We start from the raw sequence: 24,601 nt of genomic DNA, 5'->3' as shown, positions 1-24,601 counted from the left end.
TGGTCTCCCTGCTCAGAGAGGATTCTGCATGTCCCTCTCTCTCTGCCCTTCCCCTTGCTCATGCTTGCTCTCTCGCTCTCTTGCTCTCTCTCAAATGGGTAAGTAAAGTCTTCACACAAAAAGGAAAGGAAGAAAGAAAGAAAGAAAAATAGAAAGAAAGAAAGAAAGGTATTTCATTTCAACAACATGGTTCAAACTTCAGTTACCATGGTATATGAACTGTGAGTAGTTACATGAAGTACAAACTTCCCTGCTGGCTCATCAGTACACAAACCACTTCATAAATATGTGCATAAATATGATTAGTTAGTGCCAATCCTGTCACTTCTTTCAAAGTCTGATAGTGATTGGTCACTGTGCATCTGCTATTCAGTTTATACACAGACAACAGAGTGTGTAGTTGTGTTGCTTCCTTGTCTTCCAGTGATAGCCATCTTCAAAATAGATAATCAATGGATAACTGGCCAAAAAAGTGACAGAGAAGAAAGAAATAAAAAACAATAATGCAGGAAATGAAATTCAAATTGAATATAAGTGGAGTTTAGAAAAGACAGCTGATCAAGGGAATATTGACACTGGTGCCATTCTACAGAATCAGGATAAGTAACTAAAGGAACTCAGTGAAGGTGAACTTACTGATAAATAAAGAAAGTGACAAAAAGAATGAAGAAGAATGTTCTACAGCAAGTGATACTGGCAAAAAACCTTCACTTTAAAGGAACTCTCAGATATTTCATGACCTAGAAAGAGCAAAGGATAAAATGTTGCAAGATGATACAAATTAAGAATGGAGACTAACAATTTGCCAAGGCTTAGAAAAGATACTCATTTTGTATAGTAAGTTATGTGACAAGAAGGCAAGCACTTTTTAAAATTTTAAATAAAGATTTTATTTATTTATTTGAGAGAGAGTGAGAGCATGAGCAGTAGGGAAGGGCACAGGAAGAGGGAGACACAGGCTCCCCACTTAGCAGGAAGCCTGACCTAGGGCTCAATCCCAGGACTCCAAGATCATGATCTGAGCCGAAGGCAAACACTTAACCAACTCAGTCACCCAGGTATCTCTCAAGCAGTTCTAACTACTCTTTTTTCTTTTTTTCTTTTAGAGAGAGAAAGTGGAGGGAAGGGCAGGGGAAGAGGAAGAGAGAGAATCTCAAGTAGGCACCACACCCAGCACAGAGCCTGATGCCTGGCTGAATCTCATGACCCTGAGATCATGACCTGAGCCCAAACCAAGAGTAGGACACTCAACTGACTAAGCCACCTAGGTGCCCTTGCTTTTTTGCATTTTTAAAATTTTTCTCTTAATGGTTGTCCTGGGAACTACAATTAGCATGTTAATTTATGACTATCTTATTTGCATTAATGCTAACTTAATTTCAATAACATACAGAAGCTTTGCTCCTATATAGCTTTATTTCCTTCCTCCTTTGTACTGTTGTCATATAAATTACATCTTTTTATATTGTATGCTCATCAACATAGATGAATAATTATTGTTTTATACAATTGTCTTATAAATACCATAGGAGAAAAGACAGTTACATATAAAAGTTCCACTTCTATTGACTTTTATATTTATCTATGCAGTTACCTTTACTGATGTTCATTATTTCTTCATGTAGATTACATTTACTGTCTATTGTGCTTTCATTTCCTCTTGAACAACTCCCTTTAGTATTTTTTATAGGGCAGGTTTGCTAGTGATGAACTCTTGCCATTTTGTTTTATCTTGGGCTGTCTTAATTTCTCCTTTATTTAAAAAAAAATTTGGGGGGCACCTGGGTGGCTCAGTGGATTAAGCTGCTGCCTTCAGCTCGGGTCATGATCTCAGTGTCCTAGGATCGAGCCCCGCATCGGGCTCTCTGCTCAGCGGGGAGCCTGCTTCCCCTTCTCTCTCTGCCTAACTCTCTGCCTACTTGTGATCTCTCTCTGTCAAATAAATAAATAAAATCTTAAAAAATTTTTTTTAAAGTTTATTTATTAAGTAATCTCTACATCCAATGTGGGGCTCAAACTCTTGACTGTGAGATCAAGAGATCCATGCTCTGCCAACTGAACCAGCCAGGTGCCCCTCCTTTATTTTTGAAGGATAGTTTTGCTGAATATAGAATTTTTGGTTGATAGGCTTTTTCTTCCAGTACTTTGAATATGTCACCCTATTATTTCTGGCCTCCATAGTTTCTGATGTGAAATCATACTGATGATCCCCTATATGTGGTGAATCACTTTTTTCCTGCTGCTTTCAAGAGTCACTCTTTGTTTTTGTCTTTTGACAGTGTGGTTATGATGTGTACAGGTATGAATCTGCCTAAATTTTTCCTACATGGATTTTGTTGAACTTGGATGTATAGACTGATTTTTTCATCAAATTTGGGATGCTCTTGGCTATTATTTTATCAAATATTCTTTCTGTGTTTTTAAAAAAGATTTTATTTATTTATTTGACAGGGAGAGAGACAGAGAGGGAACACAAGCAGGGGGAGTGGGAGAGGGAGAAGCCAACTTCCCACTGAGCAGGGAGCCCCATGTGGGGCTCAGTCCCAGGACACTAGGATCATGATCTAAGCCAAAGGCAGATGCTTAACAACTGAGCCACCAGGTACCCCTCTTTCTGTGTTTTGTTTTGTTTTAATCCTCTACTCTCTTTCCATGTATACTTGATGTAGTATTGCAAGTCTCTGAGGCTCTGTTCAATTTTCTTCATTCTTTTTTCTTGGTCTTCAGACTAGATAATATCAATTGATCTGCCTTTAAACTGAGTATTTCTCTCTTTTGTCTGCTCAAATCTACTGTTGAGCCCTTCTAGTGACTTTTTCATTTTAGTTGTTGTACTTTTCAACACTAGAATTTGGTTCTTTTAAAAATAATTTCTGGGGGCACCTGGGTGGCTCAGTAGGTTAAACCTCTGCCTTCGGCTCAGTTCATGATCTCAGGGTCCTGGGATGTAGCCCTACATCAGGCTCCCTGCTCAGGGAGCCTGCTTCCCCCTCTCTCTCTGCCTGCCTCTCTGCCTACTTGTGATCTCTCTCTGTGAAATAAGTAAATAGCATCTTAAAAAAAATAAAAATAAAAATAATTTCTGTATTTTTATTGATATTCTCTGGTCAGTCATTCTCCTTCGTTTAGTTCTTCATACGTGGTTTCTTTTCATTCTTTGAATACATATATATTACATATTGATATTAATTAGTATTTATATATTATATATTTTCTATTTTTTTATTTTTTAAGTATTTCTACACCCAAGGTGGGACTTGAACTCATGACCCTGAGATCAAGAATTTCATGGTCCCCTGAGAGAGTGAGCCAGGCACCCCTGAATATATTTGAAATGGTTGATCAAAAGTCTTTGTCTAATAAGTCCACGGCCTTTCTCTCTTTTTTAAAGGTTTTATAGAAATCTTTAGGTGCCCCCCCCTTTTTTAAAGATTTTATTTATTTATTTATTTATTTATTTGAGAGAAAGAGTGAGAGAGCGCAAGCAGGGTTGGGGAGAGGGAAAGGGAGAAGCAGACTTCCTGCTGAGAAGGGAGCCTAAAGTGGGGCTTGATCCCAGAAGGCAGATACTTAACTGACTGAGCCACCCAGGCACCCCAGTTCATGGCCTTTCTTAGGGACAGTTTCTATTGACTACTTTTTTTCTTGTGTATAATCCACATTTTCTTGTTTCCGTGGATATCATTTAATTTTTTATTGGAACTGGACATTTAGAAGAATTTTTTTCAATTAAGTTTTATTTTCTTATTTTTTTAAAATATATTATTTATTTATTTGACAGAGAGAGACAGTAAGAGAGGGAACACAAGCAAGGGGAGTGAAAGAGGGAGACTCCCCACTGAGCAAGGAGATTGATCCCAGCACCCTGGGATCAGGGCCTGAGCCAAAGGCAGCTGCTTAACAACTAAGCCCCCCAGGTGTCCTGACATTTAAAAGAATTTAATGTGGGCGCCTGGGTGGCTCAGTGGGTTAAGCTGCTGCCTTCAGCTCAGGTCATGATCTCAGGGTCCTGTGATCAAGTCCCGCATCGGGCTCTCTGCTCAGCAGGGAGCCTGCTTCCTCCTCTCTCTCTCTCTCTGCCTGCCTCTCTGCCTACTTGTGATCTCTCTCTGTCAAATAAATAAATAAAATCTTTAAAAAAAAATTTTTTTTAAATTAAAAAAAAAAAAGAATTTAATGTGGCAACAATGAAAATCAGGCTCTCCCCCCTCTCCAAGGTCTGTTTTCATGATGTTTGTTGTTAGTTGTGGTTGTTTGTTTAGGGGCTTTTCTGAAATAAATCCATAGATCTGTTTTCTTTGTTTTGTGGGTCCACTGAAGTATCTGCTTAGTCAGCCCAGTCTTCAGCTAATTATCAGGCAGAAATTTCCTTAAATGCCTGCAAATGATAAGTCTTTGCCAAGGGACTCTGGAAGCACATGGGGCATGCCTTCAACACTCATTCAGGCAGTTTACAACTTTGCCTTAGGATTCACTTCCTGCTTGTGCAAAGCCTCAACCTTAGTCAATGATGAGAGTTCAAGGGCTTCTCATGTTTTTTTTTTTTTTTTCTTAAGATTTTATTTTTAAGCAATCTCTACACCCAATTGGGCTCAAACCCACCACCTGGAGATCAAGAGTTACATGCTTTACTGACTGAGCCAGCAAGGCACCCCATTCTCAGGTCTTTTATGACCATGTCCAATATGGACATCACAATCCCCAGATTTTATACTAAAATTTTTTGGTTAGCCTATTTTTTACCCTAACTATTATCCACTACCACAGACAGCTGCAATGTTGAAAAATTGCATCTCATTGTTTTGAACAAATGCCCTGCAGGAAAAAAGCTGCTTGTATGAGGCAACCTCTGGGTCAGGTAAAAAAAAAAAAAATAGCCTTGAGGGGTACCTGGGTGGCTCAGTGGGTTAAAGCCTCTGCCTTAGGCTCAGGTCATGATCTCAGGGTCCTGGGATCCAGCCTCGCATCAGATTCTCTGCTCAGCGGGAAGCCTGCTTCCCTTCCTCTCTCTCTGTCTACCTCTCTGCCTACTGTGATCTCTGTCTGTCAAATAAATAAATAAAATCTTTAAAAGAAAAAAAAAGATAGCCTTGAGTAGGATCCTCTAGGGAAACATCAGATAGGTCAAATAATGATAACTCTCTGAGAGTGGGGATTTGAAGGAATTCCAACCACATTTCATCTGGGTTACCAGGCTACTGGTTTTCACCATGATTCCAGGTATTTTGTTTTCAAGGTTACCATATTACCAGGGATTAGGAATACAGGACTAGAGCAAATTAAAATGACACATAATTCATTGTTCTTACTGAGATTCAGAGATTTTTCTTTTCCTTCTTTCCTTCCTTCCTTTAAGATTTATCCATATATTTTTAGAGAAGGAGAGACAGAGAGAATGAGCAGGGGATGGGGAAAGAATCTTTCAAGCAGACTCCTCACTGATCGAGAACCCCAATGTAGGGCTTGATCCCACAGCCCATGAGATCATGACCTGAGCTGAAATCAAGAGTTGGATTCTTGGGGCGCCTGGGTGACTCAGTGGGTTAAAGCCTCTGCTTTCAGCTCAGGTCATGATCTCAGGGTCCTGGAATTAAGTCCCACATCAGGCTCTCTGCTCAGCAGGGAGACTGTTTCCCTCTCTCTCTTTCTCTCTGCCTGCCTCTCTGCCTACTTGTGATCTCGGTCTGTCAAATAAATAAATAAAATCTTAAAAAAAAAAAGAGTTGGATTCTTAACCAACTGAGCCACCCAGGTACCCCTCATACATTTTTCTTACATAAACATTTACTCCCTTCATTGTTGCAAATCTTTGGTTAATTAAAATAATAATAATAATAATAATACTTTTTTTTTAAGCTGATCCTGACAATTTTGTCAGTGTTCTCATCACTTTTATGGAAGAATAGATTCAGGATGGGGGAATTCTTACTTTTCCATTTTTATTGATGTCACTCTTTCCAGTTGTTTTGCAGCCAAATCATTTAAAGTTATCCTTCATGTCTGTCTTTCTGAAACATCCTATATCAGCAAATACTGTAGAGACAGCAGATCCTCTACCTTCAAAATATATCCAGGCTCACACCACTTATCATCACCTTCATTGCTACCACACTGATCTAAGCTACCTTTCTCCCCTCACTCATTTTCCAAAACGACCACCTCCTCACCTTTCCTCAGACTGCCAAACATCGTCCTGTTTTAAAACCTTTGCATTTTTAAAAAAAAAATATTTTATTTATTTATTTGACAGAGAGACACACAGCGGGAGAGGGAACACAAGCAGGGGGATTGGGAGAGTGAGAAGCAGGCTTCCCGGCAAGCAGAGCGCCTAATACAGGGCTCAATCCCATACCTGGGATCATGATCTGAGCCAAAAGCAGATGCTTAATGACTGAGCCACCCAGGTGCCCCAAACCTTTTCATTTTTCTACTGGATATACACATAGCTCCTTCCCTTACTTCCCTCAAATCATTGTTCAAATGATACTTCCTCAGAGATGCTCCCCTGACCCCTGCCTGTATACCTCATCTCCCATCCCATCAGTCTCTTTTTTTTTTTTTTTGAGATTTTATTTATTTATTTGACAAAGAGAGATCACAGTAGGAGAGAGGAAGGGAAGAGATCACAGAGAGAGAGGAAGGGAAGCAGGCCCCCTGCTGAGCAGAGAGCCCGATGTGGGACTCGATCCCAGGACTTTGAGATCATGACCTGAGCCACCCAGGCGCCCCCCCATCCATCAGTCTATCTTCATCTCACTTCATTTTTTTTTCCCTAAAACTTACCACTACTTGACATATTAACTTATATTTATGAACAGTTTCCTCTCATTACTCAGGGACTTTGTCCACTGTGTTCATTGTTGTATTTTCAGTGTCTAGAACTATATTTGGATCACCTTGGCGCTCAATAAATTCTGGTTGAATGTATTGCCAAATATTTTCCATTTACTTCTTCAGATCTACTCCTTCTTCCCAGTGGCCAATATGAAGATCATCAGTAAACTTTTTTGGCCTCTGGCTTCAGCCAACATGTGGAACCCCAGTAGGAATCTGAAGAAAGGAAACTGAATTCAGAGTACTTATTCCCCAGGCTACTCCCTGACAAATTGCCTCGGGTTTACCCTATCTCTGGATCAAAAATCATTATCTTTCCCAAGGTGACCCTCTGTACATGGAGTCTGTCTTTTCAATAACCACTGCCTGCCTTCCTCCTCCCTTTTGGTCTCAGTGTTATGACAGTTTCTTTGCTGTTACTACCTTGAGGATATTGTACTATTCCTTGTGGTTTCCCTGTGCCCATCCATACTTTTGTAAATAACCCATCTCATACCATTCTAATTTAAGAGTGACATCTGTTTCCTTTGGGCCCCTGCCTGATACAAATGAATAACCCTAAACACAACTCTATGAACTAGACATATTACCATTCCCTTTTACAGATGAGAACTCCAAGACAGAAAGATTAAGAAACTTGCCCAAGGGGCATCTGGGTGGCTCAGTTAGTTAAGCAACTGCCTTGGGCTCAGGTCATGATCCTGGAGTCCCAGTATCAAGTCCCACATTGGGTTCCCTGCTCAGTGGGAAGTCTGCTTCTCCATCTGATGTCTCCCCTCTCATGGTTTCTCTCTCTCATTCTCTCTCTCTCTCTCAAATAAATAATAAAATCTTTAAAAGGAAAAGAAAAGAAAAGAAAAATCTACATATGCTTAAAAAAGAAAACTTGCCCAAGATTACATAGCTAGTTAGTAACAAAGCCAGAATTTACTTTAGATATAATTGTGGGAGAATATTTTTATGACAACAGGATAGGGAAGTATTCCTGAGAAAAACTAAAAAAGCATACCCATGAAGGAAAAGATTGAAAAGACTGCAATTATCTATATCAAAAGATATCATAAGCTGAAGAGACAGGTCACAGATTAGAAGATACCTGCAACCACCTAAAGGATTAACATATGAAACATGTGAAGAACTCCCAGAAATCAAGAAGAAAACATGAACAACATAATAGAAAATGGGCCAGGCAAAGGATATTATGGGGACTTTATGGAGGAAGAAACTCAAAGGAATAATAAATATAGGAAAAGATGCTCAATCTCTTTAGCAATTAGGGAAGTGGAAATTAAAATAATGAGATTCGATTTCACACCATTTGGCAAATGAAAATTACTAAGTGGGGCGCCTGGGTGGCTCAGTGGGTTAAGCCACTGCCTTCGGCTCAGGTCATGATCTCAGGGTCCTGGGATCGAGTCCCGCATCGGGCTCTCTGCTCAGCAGGGAACCTGCTTCCTCCTCTCTCTCTCTGCCTGCCTCTCTGCCTACTTGTGATCTCTCTGTCAAATAAATAAATAAATAACCTTTAAAAAAAAATTACTAAGTGCAGTGAGTGTTGGCAAGGCTATAGCTAGTGGAAATGCTTGGAACAACTACTTTGGAGAGAACAATTTGACAATATCTCATAAAGCAGAAGATACATATACTCCATTACCTAGTAATTTTACTTGAAGAAGTCTTTCCTAGAGAAATATTTACACTTGTGCACAAGGAGACATGTGCAGGATGTTCATTGTAACACTGTTGGAAACTGTTCCTTGGTGCAAAAATGGACTACCAAAAAAAAAAAAAAAGACTACCATACAACAGCTAAAATGAATGAATTACATTTACATTTATCAACATGGCTAAGCCTCCAAAACATGATATTGAGTGAAAAAAGCAAGTTGGAAAAGAATACATACAATACAGTGCCATTTATAGCTATAAAATATGCTAACCAGTATTATGTATGATTTATAGTATATATAATTTATGGATACTTATGTATTTAAGAAAGTATGAAGACACACAGAATGATAACATAGCAACTTTTTGGTAATGTGGTTATGTCTGTGTAAGAAGGAGGGGAAGGACTGGTAGGTAAAGCTGCATCTGTATATGAAATCTTTTATTATTAATATCTTTGTATCAGTTTATATTCTTATTGAAGTTGTTTTTACGACTCTATTGAGGTATAATTGACATAAGATAAACTGCATTTATTTAAAGTGTACAATATTTTTAAATTATTTTTTTCTAAGGATCTTATGTATTTATTTGAGAGAGAGCATGAGCCGCGGTGGGGGTGGCAGGAAAGGTGAAGGTACAGAGGGAGAAGGAGAAGCAGACTCCCAGCTGAGCACGGAGCTGACACAGGGTTCAATCCCAGGATCGTGACCTGAGCCGAAGGCAGACATTTAATCAACTGAGCCACCCAGGCGCCCCCAAAAGGAGGCTTGTTTTTTTTTTAAACACAGGGATAGGACCCATGGGCAGAATGAGCTGCACTGGAGTCATGAGGAATGGCTGATTATACACTTAAAAAAAAAATTTTTATTTATTTGACAGAGAGAGACACAGAGAGAGGGAATGCAAAGCAAGGGGAATGGTAGAGGGAGAAGCAGGCTCCCTGCTAAGCAGGGAGCCTGATGCAGGGCTCTATCCCAGGGCCTAGGGATCATGACCTGAGCCTAAGGCAGAGGATAACGACTGAGCCACCCAGTCGTTTATATTATACTGATTATATACTTTCAAGTTGGGAGGGGTTTAGGGTCAGGGTAATCCTCCAGGGTTTGGAAACAAGGTTTTAAGAACCTTGAGGGGTCTAGCTATTGTTAGGAAAATGTCATTTATTACTGTTTAGTAAAAACTCAGGCAGGAGACCTTTCGGATATGTAGTGGTCACATGCTTAGAGGTTAATGAAGATAGTGGGTCACATGCTTAGAGGATGATTGCTAACATATATCTTGAGGGATACAGATAAAGAAAGTTTTCAAAGGAATTTTTATGTTAAAATAGACTTAGAGGATCCTGGGGTTCAGGCTAATATTACCTTTTGCCCTTAGCAAAGCATTAACATTGAGGTAGCTGAGTTCCTAGAGAAATGTCACTCTGCTTGTCTCAAGGATTTGTCAGTGGACTATAAGTAATAAAAAAATTTAAATTTTTTTTTTTTTTTTTTTTTGCCTTTGCTTCCCATATCACTGGGACTGATGACCCTAAAACCAAGAGTCGCACACTTAACTGAGTCAGCCAAGTGCCCCTGCAGTTCATTCCTTTTCATTGCTGAGTGGCATTCCACTGTTTGGACATATCACAGTTTGTGTAGAAGACTTTCTTTTTTTTTTTTTTTTTAAGATTTTATTTATTTATTTGACAGACAGAGATCCCAAGTCGGCAGAGAGGCAGGCAGAGACAGAGGAGGAAGCAGGCTTCCTGCTGAGCAGAGAGCCCCATGTGGGGCTCGATCCCAGGACCCTGGGATCATGACCTGAGCCGAAGGCAGAGGCTTTAACCCACTGAGCCACCCAGGCGCCCCTGTGTAGAAGACTTTCTATGAACATATGCTTTCATTTTCTTTGGAAAATACCTAGGAGTACAATTGCTCAATCATATGTTAAATGTCTTTCTGTGTATGTATGTATGTATGTATGTATGTATGTATGTATTTTTTATTAAGTAATTTCTATGCCTAGCATGGGGCTCAAACTCACATTCCTGAGATCAAGAGTCACATGCTGGAGCACCTGGGTAGCTCAGTCAGTTAAGCATGTGTTTTCAGCTCAGGTTATGATCCCTGAGTTTTGGGTTTGAGTTCTGCATTGGGCTTTCTGCTCAGTGGGGAGTCTGCTTCTCCCTCTGTCCCTCCCCCTACTCATTCTCTCTCTCTCCCTCAAATAAATTAATACAAATCTTTAAAAGGAAAAAAAAAAAGTCAGGGGCTCTACTGACTGAGCCAGACAGGCACTCCTAAATGTGTATTTTTTTTAAGAAACTGCCAAACTGTTTTCCAGTGAATGCATCATTTTGCATTCCCACTAGGAGTCATGAGTGTTCAACTGGCCCTGATAGGTATGTGGGGACCTCTCAGTGTGGTTTTAATTTGGCTAAACATTATTCTGGGTGTGTCTGTGAGAGTGTTTCCTGATGAGATTAATATTTGATTCAGCAGACTGAACAAAGCAGATTGCCCTCCCCGTCGGGGTAGGGTATCCAATCCATTGTAGGCCTGAATAGAACAGAACTTGGGGTAAGGGAGAATTTGTTCTCTGTCCAACTATCTTCCAGCTGGGACATCTAATCTTCTCCTGCAGTTAGATGGGAGCTCAACACCATCAGCTCTGTCTCTTAGGTCTTCAGAATTAGACCGGAACTTATACCATTCGTTCTCTTTGTTCTTAAGCCTTTAGACTCAGGCACAAACTATACCATTGGCTATTCTGGGTCTCCACTTGTGGCACTTCTCAGCCTCCATAACTGTATTAGCCAATTAATAATAAACCTATTTATCTGTTATAAATAATTTATTATGATAAATCTCTTTAAAATTTTTTAAATTTAAATTCCAGTTAGTTAACATTAGTTTCATATTAATGTAATGTTAGTTGTTGGTGTACAATACAGCAATTCAACAGTTACCAGTGCTCATCACACTGAGTGCCTGCCTTAATCCCCATCACTTTAATTCATCCCCTTATCCACCACCCCTCTAGTAACCATCAGTTTGTGTTTTTTTAAAAAGATTTTTATTTATTTATTTGACAGAGAGAGAGAGAGAGAGCACAAGCAGGGGAGCGGCAGGCAGAGGGAGAAGTGGGCTCCTGGCTGAGCAAGAAGCCAGATGAGGGACTCGAATCCAGGACCCTGAGATCATGACCTGAGCAAAGGCAGACACAACCGACTGAGCCACCCAGGCGCCCCCCATCAATTTGTTTTTAATAGTTAAGAGTCTGTTTCTTGATTTTCCTTTCTCTTTTATCCCCCTATGATGTGTTTGTTTCTTAAACTCCACATACGATTGAAATCATATGGTAATTTGTCTTTCTATGATTGACTTACTTCACTAAGCATTATACTCTTTTCTTTTTAAAAAGATTTTATTTATTTATTTGACAGAGAGACACAGTGAGAGAGGGAATACAAGCTGGGAGAATGGGAGAGGGAGAAGCAGGCTTCCTGCTGAGCAAAGAGCCTGATGTGGGGTTCATCCCAGAACCCTGGGATCATGACATGAGCTGAAGGCAGACACGCAATGACTGAGCCACCCAGGTGCCCCAGTATTATACTCTTTAGCTCCATCCACGTCATTGTAAATGGAAAGATTTCACTCTTTTTTTTGTGGCTGAGTAAAATAAAGCTCTTATAATAAATCTCTTCACATATATTCAGCTACTAACAGAATTTTAAGGATGAGTTTTCTGGGGGTGCCTGCTGGCTCAGTCAGTAGAGCATGCAGCTTTTGATCTCAGGGTTTGAGTTTGAGCCCCATGTTGGGTATAGAGATTACTCAAAAATAATTTTTTTTTTTTAAGAAAGGATGAGTTTTCTGAATTGGTTCTGGGGTTTCTGAAATGGACTTTCCACTATGATTAAATTTAAAGATGCTAGTGACTATTTCCAGTAATAAAGTGAACACAGATACTCTATAATGTGAAATGGTAGGAGGGCGTGGGTGGTTCTGTCAGTTGAGTGTCTGCCTTTGGCTCAGGTCTCAGGGTCCTGGGATGGAATCCATCCGTGCATAGAGCCCTGTGTTGGGCTCCCATCAGGGCGGGGAGTCTGCCTCTCCCTTTCTCTCTGCCCCTACACCCCTCTTGCATGCTCTCTCTCTCAAATAAATAAGATCTTTAAAAGAAACACAAAGCTGGTTGACTGCGTATATGATACTTTCAGACTTATTTTTTTTAATTAACAAATATAATGAGGTTGGCTGGTTGCTCCTAATGTCACTGGACATAGTGGTGAAAGAGAGGATGAGCTGAGGGATTCAAATTTCCAGCTTACTCACCATATAAACGACCTGAAGACTTCTATGTGCGTCCTGAAGGAGAACCTTATCTCCTGAAGCTGCGGGGCTGAGATTGCTGCAAATCAAACCTGGAATCTCATTCTGTAACTAGCTGAATTACAACACATATTGAATTCCCAGTCTTGTAAGGTGACTACTGTTAAAGTGAGGGCATTGGCTCGGGGGAGAATGAGATCTTTTAAGATGGGATGGGTATGTGTGGGAGGACCCTGATGAGCCTGGGAACACTAAGCCCCTAAATTCTCAATGTGTCTTCTCTGGTAGTGAAAGAGACCTCCTCACCCCCAGCGGAAACGGCCTCTCACTCCCAGTTGTATTATCCTCTCTAACCCCATAGAAGGGGTTAACACTGCATTGCCTGAGGAAAATGTAACGCCCTTCTCTGAGGCAATTGCCACGTAAGACAAGGCTGATTCTCCTCAAGACTCAACCCCACCACCCCTCTTTGTTTTTGTACCTGTAACTAAACTTAAGCCCTAGTAGGCCCCTAAAGATGAAGTATGAAGTGTTATCCATGAGGAGGTACACTATACTCCAAAAAGACTACTGGAATTTTCTAATTGTTACAGAGAGAAAGCTGGGGGAAATGTGTGGGAATGGATCTTAAGGGTGTGAGATAATGGCATAAAGAACATAAAGGCCAAGTTTATTGATATGGGCAGAAATACTGCATTTAATGTGGCAGTTCAGGAGTTAAAATGGCTGTAACAATTTGGTTGGTTGGCTAAAACATGGGCCAAAAAAAAAAAAAAAAAAAAAGATGGCCTACAGTGAGCAAATTGGAATAGGCAGATACGTCTTTGTTTAACATAGAGGAAGGGATTCAAAGGCTTAGGGAGATTGGAGTATTACAGTGGATTTGTGATTTAAGATTTACTCACACTGGGCGGGTCCAGAACACATACCTTTCACCAATACTGTGAGAAATAAATTCATGAGGGCAGCCCAAGAATCCTTTGAAAACTCTAGGATCATTCTTCTCTGTAGAACAGACCTTACAGTGAGCACTGCAGTCACTGAATTGGGAAACCTAAATGCAATGAGAGTAATTGCATTCTGAGGTGGCAAGGGCCAAATGGCAAGACTCAGCCACCAAAACCAAGGTAAGAATGGTTACCATATGGATAGCAGAGACAATCAGAATAATCTGATGCTTATAGAACTATGGCATTGACTAGTTGGTCCTAGTGTTTCTGGAAGTGAAATAGATAAGAAGCCTACTAAGCTTCTTACTTGATTTGTGTAAGGAGGAAATTTCTGTGTCAGGTGGATAAAAGTTTAACTTGAACCACAGAGTCACAGTCCCTCAATCAATTCTCATACTTTAGACAGTTTACAGACTCTGAATTCCCTTTAAAAAAAAAAAAAAGATTTTATTTATTTATTTGACAGAGAAAGATCGCAAGTAGGCAGAGAGGCAGGCAGAGAGAGAGAGAGAGAAGCATACTCCCCACTGAAAAGAGCCCAATGCCGGGCTCGATCCTAGGACCTGAGATCATGACCTGAGCCCAAGGCAGCGGCTTACCCCACTGAGCCACCCAGGTGCCCCTTTTTTTATTCTTTTTTAAAGTAAGTTCCACACCCAGTGTGGGGCTTGAACTCACGGCCCTGAGATCAAGACCTGAGCTGAGATCAAGAGTCAGACGCTTAATGGACTAAGCCACCCAGGTGCCCCATCAGAAATGCTTTAATGAAGGGAAGGCTGGGTCCCCTTGATGAAGGACCCTGGTACACTACTGAAATTTATACTGTTAAACTTTCTCCTAGCCCTCTGAAAAGGGACCTATAGCCTTTCACCAGGGTAACTACATTAGGAGAAAAGAAATAATCAGAATTTCTAGGGACTACTGGGCACAGATTCTGAACTGACACTGATTCTAGGAGACCCAAAATGTCACTGTGGCCCACCATTCAGAGTAGGAGCTTTGGGAGGTCACATAACGAATGGAGTTTTAGCTCAGGTCTTCACAGTGGGTCCACTGGGTCCCTTAACCCATCCTGTGGTTATTTTCCCAGTTCCAGAATGCAAAATCCACTTGACTATTTGGTTTGTGATAGATGGATCTTGGAGGATGACAGTGGATTATTATAAGCTTTATCAGGGGGTGACTCCAATTGCAGCTTCTGTAGATGTGGCTTCATTGCCTGAGGGAATTAACACATGCCCTGGTTACAGCAATAGTATGCAGCTACTGATTTGGCAAATGTCCTTTTCTCCATTCTGGTCAAGAAGGCCCAACCAGAAGCCCTTTGCTTTAAACTGGCAAGGTCAGCAATACACCTTCAGAGGTATAACAAGCCTCTATCCCTATGCTACGATTTAATTTACAGTGGTCTGGATTGTTATTCCTTTCCACAAGTTATTGCACTGGTCTGTTACGTGAAGAACATGGTGTGATTAGACCTAGTAAGCAAGAAGTAGCAAGGACTCCAGACTGATTTGTAAGACAATTGCATGCTGGAGGATGGGAAATAAATCCCACAATTCAAGGGTCTTCTAGCTCAGTGAAAGCGCAGTAGTGGGGGCATGGGGAGATATCCCTTCCAAGGTGAAGGATAAGTTGTTGCATCTGGCCCCTCCGACAGCCAAGAAAGTCACAATGCCCAGTGGGCTGCTTCAAAGTTCTAAGGCAACATATTTCTCATTTGGGTGTGTGACCACAGCTTATTTACCAAGGGACCCAAAAAGTTGCTCATTTTGCATAGGGACCAGAATAGGAGACAGCTCTGCAACAAGACTCTTGCAAGTTGCTGGGCCACTTGGGCCACATGATCTACAAGATCCAATGGTGCTTAAAGGGGCAGTGGCAGACAGGGATGCTGTTTGAAGTTTTTGGCAGGTCCCTAGCAGTGAACTGCAACACAGGCCCTTTGAATTCTGGAGCAAAGCCCTGTCATCTTCTGCAGAGAATCACTCTCCTTTTGAGAAACTGTTGTTGGTCTGCTAGTTAGCCTTAAGAGAGACAGAATTCCTAACCATAAGACACCAAGTTACCACACCGTCTTGGCTACGCACCATGAACTGGGCGTTATTTCACCCGCTAAGCCACCAAGTTGGGTGTACACAGCAGCACTCTGTCACCAAATGGAGATGGTATTTATGTGGTCAGGCCTGAGCAGGCCCTGAAGGCATAAGTAAGTTATAGGAAGTGGCCCAAGTGCCCATGGTCCCCACTCTTGCCACATAGCCATCCTCTCCCAGCCTGCACCAATGCCTCACATAGAGCTCCCTGTGATTGGGAAGTATAGAGGAGACTTAGGCCTGATTTATAGGTAGTTCTGCATGATACATAGGGACCTTCTGAAGTAGACAGCGGCAGCACTATGGCCTGCTCCAGGGACATTCCTGATGGGAAATCCTCCCAGGAGAACTGACCGTTTTGCACCTGGTTGTGTACTTTGCTTGGAAGGAGAAATAGCCAGATGTGTGATTATATACCCATCCATGGGCTGTGGTTAATGGTTTGCCTGATGGTCAGGGAATTGGAAGGAACAGGAGTGGAAAGTTGCTGACAAGGAAACTCAGGGAAAAAGTATGTATATAAATTTCTCTGAATGGGCAAAAAAATGTGAAGCTATTTGGGACGCCTGGGTGGCTCAGTTGGTTAAGCAGCTGCCTTCGGCTCAGGTCATGATCCCGGCGTCCTGGGATCGAGTCCCATATCGGGCTCCTTGCTCCGCAGGGAGCCTGCGTCTCCGTCTGACTCTGCCTTCCACTCTGTCTGCCTGTGCTCGCTCTCACTCGCTCTCTCTGACAAATAAATAAAATCTTTAAAAAAAAAAAATGTGAAGCTATTTGTATACCTTGTGAATGCTCACAAAGGATGACCTCAGCAGACCAGGATTTTAATCAAGTGGATAGGATGATCTGTTCTGCGGAGACCAGTCAGCCTCTTTGCCCAGTCACTACTGTCATCCCCCAACAAGCTCATGAACAAACTGGACGTGGTGGCAGAGATGGAAGTTACGGATGAGCTCAGCAACATCGACTTCCATTCACCGAAGCCAAGCTGGGTATGGCCATGGCTGAGTGCCAGATGAGGCACCATTCCCTGGGGTGATCTGCTTGCTACCTGGTGGCAGGTTGGTTACACTGGACCACTCCCATCATGGAAAGGGCAGTATTTTGTTCTTACCAGAATAGATACTTACTCTGGATATAGATTTTCCTTACCTGTGATGCTTTGGCCACAATTAGCATCCATGGACTTAACAGAATGCTTTATCCACTGTCATGGTATTCCACACAGCATTGATTTTGATCAAGGAACTCACTTCATACCAAAGAAGTGCAGCAATGGGTCTATGCTCATGGAATTCACTGAGTTTACCATATTTCCCACCATCCTGAAGCAGCTCGTTTGGTAGAACAGCGGAATGGCCTCTTGAAGACTCAATTTGTGTCTGCTAGCTGGCAATATCAATTATCTTTGCTAATATATATATACACAACTGATTTTCTATCTGTTTGCGTATCTATATCAGTATAGATATTCTGATATTCTATCTTGTAAATTTACTAGTTCTAGGGGGTTTCTTGTAGATTCCATAGGATTTTCTTTTTTTTAAAGATTTTATTTATTGGGGCACCTGGGTGGCTCAGTGGGTTGAAGCCTCTGCCTTTGGCTCAGATCATGATCCCAGGGTTCTGGGATTGAGCCCCACATTGGGCTCTCTGCTCTGCAGGGAGCCTGCTTCCTCCTCTCTCTCTGCCTGCCTCTGCCTACTTGTGATCTCTGTCTGGCAAATAAATAAATAAATAAATAATCTTAAAAAAAAAAAAGATTTTATTTATTCATTTGTTGGAGACAGAGAGAATACAAGTAGAGGGTGTAGCAGGTAGTAGCAGGCTCCCTGCTGAGTGGGGAGCCTGATGCAGGACTCGATTTGAGGACCCTACGATCAGGATTGGAGCCAAAGGCAGACGCTTAACCCACTGAGCCACCCAGGCATCCCAATTCCATAGGGTTTTCTGTAAACATTCACGTTATTTTTGAAAAAAGACTTCTTTTTCTAAAATTTACACTTTTTATTTCTTTAGTATATGGTTCCTACCAAGTAGGAATACAGCCATCAGAATCAGGAAACTAGCATTTGATACATTACTACCAAATAATCCACAGACCTTTTTCATGTTTCACCAGTTCCCAAAATATCCTCTAAAGCAAAAGGATCCAGCCCAGAGTCACATGTTGCATTTAGTTGTCATGCTGCTTTACTCTGCTTATTTTTTTTTTAAAGATTTTATTTATTTATTTGACAGGGAGAGAGAGATCACAAGTAGGCAGAGAGGCAGACAAAGGGTGGGGGAAGCAGGCTTCCCGCCCAGCAGAGAGCCCAATACGGGGCTTGATCCCAGGACCCTGAGATCATGACATGAGCCAAAGGCAGAGGCTTAACCCACTGAGTCACCCAGGTGCCCCTTTACTCTCCCTCAATATGGAAGTTTCTTGGTCTTTCCTTGACTTTTGTGACCTTGACACCTTTAAAGATTATAGGTCAGCTATTTTGTAGAATGTCCCTCAGTTTGGTATGTCTGATATTTCCTTGTGATTAGATTCAGATTATGCATTTTTGTCAGGAATTACAACAGAAGTGATGTTCTAATTGCATCCCATCAGCCTATACATTATTTTGATTTGTCCCATTAATGGTAACATTAACTTCAATCTCTTAATTATGGTGATGTCTGCCAAGTTTGTCCATTGTAAAATGATTTTTTACCCTTTTCTAATTAATGAGTATTTTGTGGGAAAGTACTTTGAGACTATGGAAATATCTTATTCCTCATCCAATATCCACCCACTGGGTAGAGTATTCATTGATGCTTATGGATTACTATGATAGGTACTAAGTGGCATTTTCTTTTTTCTAAATTTTTTATTATTTTTTTATAAGATTTTTTTTTTATTTGTTTATTTGACAGAGAGAGACAGAGAGATCACAAGTAGGCAGAGAGGTAGGCAGAGAGAGAGGGAGAAGCAGGCTCCCCGCCAAGGAGAGAGCCCGATGTGGGGCTTGATCCCAGGACCCTGGGATCATGACCTGGGCTAAAGGCAGAGGCTTAACCCACTGAGCCACCCAGGCACCCCCTAAGTGGCATTTTCTAATTCCATCATTCCTTCTATGTTTACTAGTCATTTCACAGAGGAAAGCTTTTTCTTCTTCTCATTTATTTATGAATTACTATCAGAATGACTTATAGATTCCTATTTTATTCTGTGGATTCTGATCCTTTATTGTTATTGTTAGGTTGATATTCAAATTGTCCCAGATCTAGCCAGTGGGAACCCCTTCACGTTGGTTCTTGTATCCTTTTGACAGATCCCTATCATTATTAGGTCATTCCGTACTTTCTTGGCACTGATATTTCAGGTTTATCTTGTAGTTGCCCCCACCCGCAGCCTGAGAATCAGTTCTCTCTCAAAGGAGCAATGGTCCTTTTCAATGGAGAATGGTATTTAGAAACCAATATCAGATGTAGTCAACGTTATGGGGAGTCATTGTTCTGAGGTCCTTTCAGGAGAGAATTGGGAGGAAAATATGTGTATGTATGTATACATTTCACCCTGATACCTCCAATTCTAACCTAATATTAGAGGATTCATTCTGATTTTATCTTTTTCCATAGTGGAGACCCTTGTTTAGCAGAAAAAATATGTCTCCCTTTATCCTCAATATATTTGACCAATCCCCCTTATATATAACTAATCTGATGTCATTGCTACCCAACCCCTTCCCTGCACCACAAATGCCTGCTTGACCTCCAGCACCCCATGCCAGACTCCCACAACAGTCCTCCCACCACATAGAATTGGAACCCTCTTTAACCTGCTCTGGCTCCAACACTCCACAATGGGCCACTGTTGTTGCTCAACTAACTGGACTCCTACATTCTCCAGCTCATGGATTTTAATTAATAAATAACTTTATTTATTTATTAAAATTTTGACTTATTCATTTGAGATAGAGCAAGAGTGAGACAGAGAGGGAGCGCACAAGCAGGGAGAGCAGCAGGCAGAGGGAGAATCAGGCTCTCCACTGAGCAAGAAACCTGATGCGGGGCTTGATCCCGGGACTCTAGGACCATGACCATGACCCAAGCCAAAGGCAGACACTTAACAGACTGAGCCACCCAAGTGTCCCAAGCTAATGGATTTTAGACTGAGTTTCTCAGGAAGGAAGGAGGAAGAAGAAGCGATACAAGCAGGCTCATAATTATTTTTTAATTAAGAAGAAAAAATCCTCCAATCATTTTGATTTCTTGTTATCCTTCACAGTATTGTTGACCACTCTTCTACTTGTGGTAGAAAGGAAATCAGGTTTCATTATTACACTAAACAAATCTGTGTCCATAATATTCCTTTTTATTTATTTTGTTACTATTATTTTTAAAGGTTTTCTTTTCTTTTCTTTTTTTTTTTTCTTTTAAAGATTTTATTTATTTGGGGCGCCTGGGTGGCTCAATGGGTTAAGCCTCTGCCTTTGGCTCAGGTCATGATCCCAGGGGCCTGGGATCGAGTCCCGCATTGGGCTCTCTGCTCAGCAGGGAGCCTGCTTCTCCTCATCTCTCTCTCTGTCTGTCTCTCTGCCTATTTGTGATCTCTCTCTGTCAAATAAATAAATAAAATCTTAAAAAAAAAAAGATTTTATTTATTTATTTGACAGACAGAGATCACAAGGAGCAGAGAGGCAGGCAGAGAGAGAGGGAGGAGGAAGCAGGCTCCCCGCTGAGCAGAGAGCCTGATGTGGGGCTTGATCCCAGGACCCTGGGATCATGACCTGAGCCGAAGGCAGAGGCTTAACCCACTGAACCACCCAGGCGCCCCAAGGTTTTATTTTCTTAAGTAATCTCTATGCCCACTGTGGGGCTCAAACTTACAACTCCAAGACGAATAGTCGTACGCTCTATCTACTAAGCCAGCCAGAGGTCCCCTTCTTCTTATAATATTTTTAAAGGCCTGCATAGCTATAGCAGAAAGGACCATGTTTGAGGTTATTAGCTATATAAATTTATGAGGAAAAAATAGAATAGCTAGATCCAAGAGAGCTACCAGAGACTCAGTATTACTCTTTCATCTTTGACTAATTTCTGAAGTACAAGCTTCTAGCTAGAGAAATGCCTGAGATACTTACAGGAAGCCATGGGTTACAGCTACGGTCACACTAAGTCAGGATTAAGATTTAAGAGTTAGCTTGATGGGGAATGCCAATCCGAACCTACAATGAATGATAAATATTTCATACTCATTGAGGGAGGCAGTAGTGCAAAGTATGGACTCTGCAGCCACACCTCCTGGGTTCCAGTCCTCCCTGTCATACTAGTAGTGGGAACCTGCAAAAATTGCTCAGTCTCTTTGGGCCTCAACATCTTCATCTCTAAAATGGAGACTACTTTATAGGGTTGTTTAAGGAGACTAGGTAATACCCTTAGAACAGTGCCTGGTATTAGAAGCAGATTTGCCTTAAAGCTAAAGACACTTAAGTTTTAGGGGCTCTCACTGACACAGGCTACCTCCAAAGCTCTGAATTTAAGTTTGCCTTTATTCAGGCACCTGGTAGGCTCAGTCAGTTGAGCATCTGACTCTTGTTCTCAGGGCTGTGAATTTGCACCTGGCTGGTTCAGTCTGTAGAGTGTGAGACTCTTGATCTCAGGGTTGAGTTTAAGTCCCATGTTGAGTGTAGAGCTTAATTAGGGGGGAAAAAAAGGAAAAAATTAATTACTTACATCTAATGTTAGGAGTGGTCCTCTAATGGGGCACACAGCTGGCTCAGTTGGTATAACATGTGACTCTTGATCTTGGGGCTATAAGTTTGAACCCCTCCTTGGGTGTTAGAGAGAGGCCTTAACCCACTGAGCCACCCAGGTGCCCCTAGAGATTACTTAAAAAAATAAAATCTTGGGGAGCCTCGGTGGCTCATTCAGTTAAGTGCTCACTCCTGATTTTGGCTTGGGTCATGATCTCATCGGTTTTGAGATCGAGCCAGGAGACAGGTTTTGCATTCAGTGGGGAGTTTGCTTGGGATTCTCTTCCTCTGCTCCTCTCATCAATTGCACGTGCACTCTTTTCATCTCTTTCTCTAAAATAACACTTGGGGCATCTGGGTGGCTCAGTGGGTTAAGCCTCTGCCTTCGGCTCAGGTCCTGATCTCAGGGTCCCGGGACTGAGCCCCACATCTGACTCTCAGCTCAGCTGGGACCCTGCTTCTCCCCACCCACCGCCTGCCTCTCTGCCTACTTGTGATCTCTGCCTGTCAAATAGATAAATAAAATCTTAAAAAAAAAAAAAGTTAAAAAAAAATAAGCCTTTTAAAAAATAATATCTTAAAAAAGAGTGATCCTCTAAGGTGTATTTATTTTTTATTTTGTAGGTATGTGTTTTTTGTTTGTTGTGGTTTTATTTGTGATTTTATTTATTTTTTTAAAAGATTTTATTTATTTATTTGACAGACAGAGATCACAAATAGGCAGAGGCAGGCAGAGAGTGAGAGGGAGCAGCAGGCTCCTGGCTGAGCAGAGAGCCCGATGCGGGCCCGGCTCAATTCTAGGACCCTGAGATCATGACCTGAGCCGAAGGTAGAGGTTTAATCCACTGAGCCACCCAGGCCCCCCTGTTTCTTATGCTTTTAAATTGCTCCCTCTTGTAGAAAGATAAGCTATAAGATAAGCCACAATGTAGCTCATCCATTTGAAAACTATTTACTGAGTGGCTACTATGTCATAGGTGCAATCTTGTGGCTAAGACAGATATGTACATAAATAATTACAATATGACACAGTGCTGTAACAAATGTGTATACAGCTACACAGAGCACTGAACAAACTCTAGAGGGAGTTGAGGAATCTAGAATTTTGACTGGCCTGTTTTAATGGATACCTGTGATATTTGGAGGGCAGAAGATTTTCAGTTGTTTTTTTTTTTTAAGATTTTTATTTATTTATTTGACACAGAGAGAGAGTCAGAGGTCACAAGTAGGCAGAGAGGCGGGCAGAGAGAGAGGAAGCAGGCTCCTTGCTGAGCAGAGAGCCCGATGTGGGCCTCGATCCTGGGACCCTGAGCCAAAGGCAGAGGCCTAACCCACTGAGCCACCCAGGTGCCCTAAGATTTATTTTTAAGTAATCTCTATACCTAATCTGGGGCTCAAACCCACAACCCCAAGATCAAGGGTTGCCTGCTCTAGCAACTGAGCCAGTTTATTCAGATTATTCAGTTTAAAGAAACAACATATTCAAAGGCCTTAATTCCTTCATTGAATAAATTATCAAGGAACTACATCAAGCCAGGTAGTATTCTGGATGCTGGGGATATAGTGATAAACAAGTCAGGCAGAGCTGGGCTTTCATGGAGTGTACACGCTACTACCAACGGCATTAAATAGGGTAATGCAATAGAGTGTCACATGAATGTATGAATGTGTGTCCATTTTATTTTATTTTGTTTTTTATTTTTTTAATAAGGCTCCGTGCCCAATATGGGGCTTGACCTCATTACTCTGGGATCAAGAGCCTGTCCATTTTATTTATTGCTTAGAAAAATTCTTTTTAAAAATTGTATTTATTTACTTGAAAGAAAGAGAGAGAACACGGGAGAGAAAGCATGAGCAGCAAGAGTGAGAAGCAGACTCCCCATTGAGCAGGGAGCCAGGCCTATGTGGGGCTCAATCCCAGAACCCTGAGATCACCACCTGAGCTGAAGGCAGCTGCTTAACCAACTGAGTCCACCCAGGTGCCCCAAGATTTTATTTTTTTTAAAGTAATCTCTACACCAAATGGGGGGGTTAAGCCCACAACCTGGAGATTAAGAGTCGCATTCTCTCCTGACTGAGGCAAACAGGTGCCCTGAGTGTGTGTCTATTTTAAACCAAATGGAGAGAAGGCCTTTCTGAGGAGGAAACATCTCAAGTGAGGCTTGAATGACAAGGAATCAAAGAAGATTAGAGGCAGAGGAGAGCACTTAAGTGCAACAACTCCTGGGCAGCAAAGGACCTAGCATACCCAAAACAGTTCTGAAAAAGAAAACAAAGCTGGAGGACTCACACAGTCCCATTTCAGAACCTACTGTAGAGTATCAATAATCAAGATAGTGTGATTTTAGTGTAAGAATAGATATTTATATCCATGGAAGAGAATAAAGAATCTAGAAATAAACCTAACTGTATAAGGTCAACTGAATTTCAACAAGGATACCAAGTTAATTAAATAGAGGAAAGACTGTCTTCCAAAAAAATGGTGCTGAAACAATTAGACATCTATATGCAAAAAAAGAAACATAATTTGCACCCTGTACATAGAAAAGTCAACTTCAAATGGATAAATCTAAATATAAAACCTAAAACTACAAAACTTAAATAAGAAAACATAAGTGAAAATCTTTGTAATCTTGGGTTAAGCAGAGATTTCTTTGCTGGGACATAAAAAACACAAACCATTAAAAAAAACGGATAAAGGGGCGCCTGGGTGGCTCAGTGGGTTAGGCCGCTGCCTTCGGCTCCGGTCATGATCCCGGGGTCCTGGGATCGAGTCCTGCGTTGGGCTCTCTGCTCAGCAGGGAGCCTGCTTCCCTCTCTCTCTCTGCCTGCCTCTCTGCCTACTTGTGATTTCTGTCAAGTGAATAAATAAGGTCTTTAGAAAACAAAACAAAACAAAACAAAAAAACGGATAAATATGAACTTCATCAAAATTAAAAACTTTTTCAAAAGCTCTTATTTAAAAAATAAAAACCAGGGGCACCTGGGTGGCTCAGTGGGTTAAAGCC

This window comes from Mustela putorius, unplaced genomic scaffold (assembly GCF_011764305.1).
Source record: "Mustela putorius furo isolate JIRA1106 unplaced genomic scaffold, ASM1176430v1.1 tig00537227_pilon_pilon_pilon, whole genome shotgun sequence".
NCBI lineage: Eukaryota > Metazoa > Chordata > Mammalia > Carnivora > Mustelidae > Mustela > Mustela putorius.
Note: the sequence above shows the minus strand (reverse complement) of the source record.